The sequence below is a fragment of the Oncorhynchus nerka genome, linkage group LG25 (assembly GCF_034236695.1).
Source record: "Oncorhynchus nerka isolate Pitt River linkage group LG25, Oner_Uvic_2.0, whole genome shotgun sequence".
Lineage (NCBI taxonomy): Eukaryota > Metazoa > Chordata > Actinopteri > Salmoniformes > Salmonidae > Oncorhynchus > Oncorhynchus nerka.
Window position 1 is genome coordinate 25,492,187 of NC_088420.1, and position 5,715 is coordinate 25,497,901.

Below are 5,715 nucleotides of genomic sequence, written 5' to 3' on the forward strand. Positions count from 1 at the left end.
GCCTCCAAAGTCCTGTGTGGTCTCCCGGCAGCGGTTTCATCCTTATCGTTTCACCCACCTCCAGCTCTGGTAGGTCTCGAGCAGTCCGGTCGTAGAAGCATTTAGCGAGCTGCTTTCTGTGACGCAGTTTTACGTGACGCCAACCATGACGCAGGGCTCAAGTAGCTTGTTAGCCACGGGAATGGTAGTCTTCAGACGTCTGGACAGAAGGCGTTGTGCTGGGCTGCTGTCCATGTTTTCGGTGGGTGTGTTCCTCCACTGTAAGATCGCTTTCCATGGGTCGTTGCTGTCGCGCAAGGCCCTGCTTAACAGGTTTTTTGCAATCTTGACAGCTGATTCTGCCTTGCCATTTGCTTTTGGGTGTCTTGGAGAGGAGGTCACGTGGTCAAACTCCCATTCTGAGGCGAAACGCTTGAACTGTGCAGTGAATTGTGGGCCATTGTCCGTGATTACCTTGTCAGGCTGACCTTGCCTTGCAAACTGCGCCTTGCAGCGCTTTATGACCGTCTCTGCAGACAAGTCAGGGAGCAGTTCAATTTCCCAAAAGTCAGAGTAGTGATCAACGATGAGAAGATAGTCCTTTTGTCTGTGGCTGAATAAGTCCATGCTGACGATTTGCCAGGCCCTTGTGGACAGTTCGTGTGACATCATGGTTTCCTTTTGCTGTTCATGAGCGTACTCGTTGCATGTGGTGCAGTTGCTGACAAAATCTTTAATTTCTGCTTGCATGTTTGGCCAGTATAATGTTTCACGAGCCTGGTGGTAGCATGCATCACCTCCAACGTGACTGGAGTGTATGCGGGTAAGCATCTCTGGACGTAGTGATTTGGGAATAATGACCTTCTGACCTCTGAACAAGACGCCATTTTGCATGCTGATCTCATCTCGAAAGGTCCAGTATTCTCTCACTGTGAAAGGTGTCTCCTCTTTCAGGTATGGCCAACCTGTGAGAGCCATGGGCTTCAGTGACTGTAGGCGTTCGTCCTTTGTGTTGCCTTATCTGGGCTAGGCGGTGATCTGTGACGTTTAAGTAGTCTGCCTGATTGATCTGTTGAACATCTTGTTGTTCCTGCTGTAGCGAACAGATGGCCTGCCGCTGATAGACAGTGCCTCTGCCTGTACATTGTGTTGTTGCCCTGCTCAGTGTGTCGCTGATGTACATCTCTGGTCCTGGCTTGTAAATTACCTTCAGGCTGTAGTTTTGCAGAGTCAGGAGCATGCTTTGAAGCCTCTTGGGCGCGTTGAGGAGAGGTTTACTGAATATGGCAATGAGTGGTTTGTGGTCAGTTTCAGCGATGACCAGGTCTCGCCCATATAAGTAGTGATGGAATCGTTGGCAGGAGAAGACGATGCTGAGGCACTCTTTCTCAATTTGTGCATAGTTTTGTTCGGTGGGGATGAGCGTTCTCGAGGCAAATGCAACGGGCTGGCCTTCCTGCATAAGGCAGCATCCAAGTCCCCTTTGGCTGGAGTCGCTCTGGATTGGGACAGGCTTCATGACGTCGTAGTAGCGCAACACTGGCATGGATGAAGCCAGAGATTTCATCTCCTGCACTGCGGCCTCGTGCTTGGGTAGCCAGTGCCATGGTGTGTCTTTGTCCAGCAACCGGCGCAGAGGCTCACAGACTGCTGATAGGTGTGGCAATAACTTTGCAAGATTGCAAAGCCGATGAGACGCTGTACTCCTTTTGCATCAGACGGGTTTGGCATGTCGAGGATCGCTCTGACCTTGTCTGGGTCCGGCTTCAGGCCTTTTGCCGAGAGAATGTGGCCATGGAAGTGGACGTCTTTCACCTTGAACTGCAGCTTCTTCAGGCCAAGGCGAAGCTTAACTGATCGGCAGCGCTCCATCAGTGCCAGGAGCTTCAAATCGTGGTCGCGTACTGCTTCTTCGTCTGTGTCACCACAGCCTACGATCAGGACATCATCGGCGATGGGTTCAATGCCCTTGAGCCCAGCCAGTAACTCGTGCTGCTTACGTTGGTATATCTCAGGCGCCACTGAGACACCAAACGGGAGCTTGAGCCAGCGTTTCCGACCTCAGGGGGTCCAGAAGGTAGTCATGAGGCTGCTTTCTTCATCCAGCTTGCATTGAAGGAATGCATCTCGGGCATCCACCAAGGTGAAAATCCTGGCCTTGGGAAGCTTATAGAGGACATCCTCTAGTGTCGGCATGATGTAGTGGGATCGTTTCAGTGCTTGGTTCAGATGCTTTGGGTCGATGCATTTTTTCACTATAACCATATTGCTGATCCAGTCAGTTGGTTCAGTCACAGATGTCATGTGGCCATCGGCCTCATACTTGTCCAGCTGGGCCTTCACAGCCACTTTCATTGCAATGGGCACATTGCGAGGAGCACACTGGACTGGAGTGATGCTCTCATCCACTTCAAAGTGTACCTCCCCAGGCACAGATTCAACGGGCATGTTGAATACATCGTCATATCTGCTAAGTAGTTGTTCTTTGGACAGGGGTCCATGCTGGACATGATCCACAATGTGCAGGTCATTTGGTACAGTGAACTGCATCAGTCCCAGGCGTTCGCATGTAGAGCCTGAGAGGAGAGGATGTTGACTGGCTTTTACAATCTCAAACTCCAGCTTGTCAAAGGTGCCCATAGAGCTCATTAGCTCTCCTGAGTAGAGCTTTAGTCTAGTATCGCTGGGCAATAGATGTGTGTCAGGTGCCAGATTGATTTTGTCTTTGTAGCTCATTACGTTGCATGTAGCACCAGAATCCAGTTGACATTGTTGTTGCTTGTTGTGTAATCGTAGTGTCACAAACCATTTCTTCCCTCTTGAGTGTACAGCCCCAATGGATTCATGCATGTAAATGTCACTTTCACTTTCAGCTCTGAACATTGAGTGACATCATCAACACAGTGAATCTTGCTATCACCCTGCAGTGCCTAGCTCCACTCCTATTCCCCAGGTGCTCTCATTTGTTGACTTCTGTAACCGTAAAAGCCTTGGTTTCATTCATGTTAACATTAGAAGCCTCCTCCCTAAGTTTGTTTTATTCACTGCTTTAGCACACTCTGCCAACCCACATGTCCTAGCCATGTCTGAATCCTGGTTTAGGAAGACCACCAAAAACCCTGAAATTTCCATCCCTAACTAAAACATTTTCCAACAAGATAGACCTGCCAAAGGGGGCAGTGTTGCAATCTACTGCAGAGATAGCTGGCAGAACAGTACCCAAACAACTCGAGCTTCTACTTTAAAAAATCCACCTTTCCAGTCTCTCATTGTTGCCGCTTGCTATAGATCACCTTCTGCCCCCAGATGTGCCCTGGACACCATATGTGAATTGATTGCCCCCATCTATCTTCAGAGATCATGCTGCTAGGTGACCTAGACTGGGACATGCTTAACACTCTGGCCATCCTACAGTCTAAGCTCGATGCCCTCAATCTCACATAAATTAGCAATGCACCCACCAGGTACAACCTCAAATCCGTAAACACGGGCACCCTCAAAGATATCATCCTAACCAACTAGCCCTCCAAATACACCTCTGCTGTTTTCAACCAGGAATTCAGCGATCACTGTGCCCGTAATGGGTCTGCGGTCAAACGACCACCCCTCATCACTGTCAAACGCTCCCTAAAACACTTCAGCAAGCAGGCCTTTCTAATCGACCTGGCACGTGTATCCTGGAAGGATATTGACCTCATCCCGTCAGTAGAGGATGCCTGGCTATTCTTTAAAAGTGCCATTCTCACCATCTTAAATAAGCATGCCCCATTCAAAAAATTTAGAACCAGGAAAAGATATAGCCATTGGTTCTCTCCAGACCTGACTGCCCTTGACCAGCACAAAAACACCCTGTGGCATTCTGCATTAGCATCGAATAGCCCCCCTGATATGCAAATTTTCAGGGAAGTTAGGAACCAGTATACACAGGCAGTTAGGAAAGCAAAGGCTAGCTTTTTCAAATAGAAATGTGCATCCTGTAGCACAAACTCAAAAAAGTTCTGGGACACTGTGAAGTCCATGGAGAATAAGAGCAACTCCTCCCAGCTGCCCAATGCACTGAGGCTAGGAAACACTGTCACCAATGATAAATCCACTAATATTGAGAATTTAATAAGCATTTTTCTACGGCTGGCCATCCTTTCCACCTGGCTATCCCTACCCCGGTCAACAGCCCTGCAACCCCCACAGCAACTTGCCCAAGCCTCCCCAATTTCTCCTTCACCCAAATCCTGAAAGAGCTGCAAAATCTGGACCCTCTCTTTCTAAAATTATCTGCTGAAATTGTTGCAACCCCTATTACTAGCCTGTTCAACCTCTCTTTCGTATCGTCTGAGATTCCCAAAGATTGGAAAGCTGCCGCGGTCATCCCCATTTTCAAAGGGGGAGACACTCTAGATCCCTGCCTTTCTAAGGTCTTCGAAAGCCAAGTTAACAAACAGATTACCGACCATTTCGAATCCCACCGTACCTTCTCCACTATGCAATCTGGTTTCAGAGCTGGTGATGGGTGCACCTCAGCCACGCTCAAGGTCCTAAAATATATCATAACCGCTATCGATAAGAGATACAGCCGTATTCATCGGCCTAGCTAAGGCTTTCGACTCTGTCAATCACCACATTATTATCGGCAGACTCAACAGCCTTGGTTTCTCAAATGACTGCCTCGCCTGGTTCACCAACTACTTCTCAGACATCGGAGGGCCTGTTGTCCGGACCTCTGGCAGTCTCTATGGGGGTGCCACAGGGTTAAATTCTCGGGCCGACTCTCTTCTCTGTATAGATCAATGATGTAGCTCTTGCTGTTGGTGATTCTCTGATCCACCTCTACGCAGACGACACCATTCTGTATACCTCTAGACCTTCTTTGGACACGGTGAGGTTATAGAGGTTAACCCCTTTGGTCTAAGGGGGACTATTTTCATGTCCGGATGAAAAGCGTGCCCAAAGTAAACTGACTGTTACTCAGGCCCAGAAGCTAGGATATGCATATAATTGGTAGATTTGGATAGAAAACACTAAAGTTTCTAAAACTGTTAAAATAATGTCTGTGAGTACAACAGAACTGAAATGGCAGGCAAAACCCAGAGGACAATCCATCCCAAAAAATAAAATGTCATCCTACCACTGATTTCAATGGCTGGCACTTTTTTTGTTAGTTGACTTGTTTGGAAACGTTTATTAGTAACGTTTGGGATTCACTTTGTATGTATTTTTATGGAGGGAAACCAGTGGATTATTGACTGAAGCGCTATAGCTAAACTGAGTTTTTATGGATATAAAGAAGGACTTTATCGAACAAAAGGACCATTTGTAATGTAACTGGGACCTTTTGGAGTGCCAACAGAAGAAGATCTTCAAAGGTAAGGCATACTTTATATCGCTATTTCTGACGTTCGTGTCGCAACTGCCTGGTTCAAAAATGATTTTCATGCATACTTGTCACCAAACCCACTGGCTCCAGGTCATCTACAAGTCTCTTCTAGGTAAAGCTCCGCCTTATCTCTTCTCTGTCACATTCTGACCTTAGTTCCTTTATTATGTCTTTGTGTTAGTTTGGTCAGGGCGTGAGCTGGGTTGGGTAGTCTATGTTCTTTTTTCTATGTAGTATTTATGTGTTTGGCCTGGTATGGTTCTCAATCAGAGGCAGGTGTCGTTCGTTGTCTCTGATTGAGAATCATACTTAGGTAGCCTGTTTTCACCATTTTAGTTGTGGGTGATTGTTTACTGTCTTTGTGT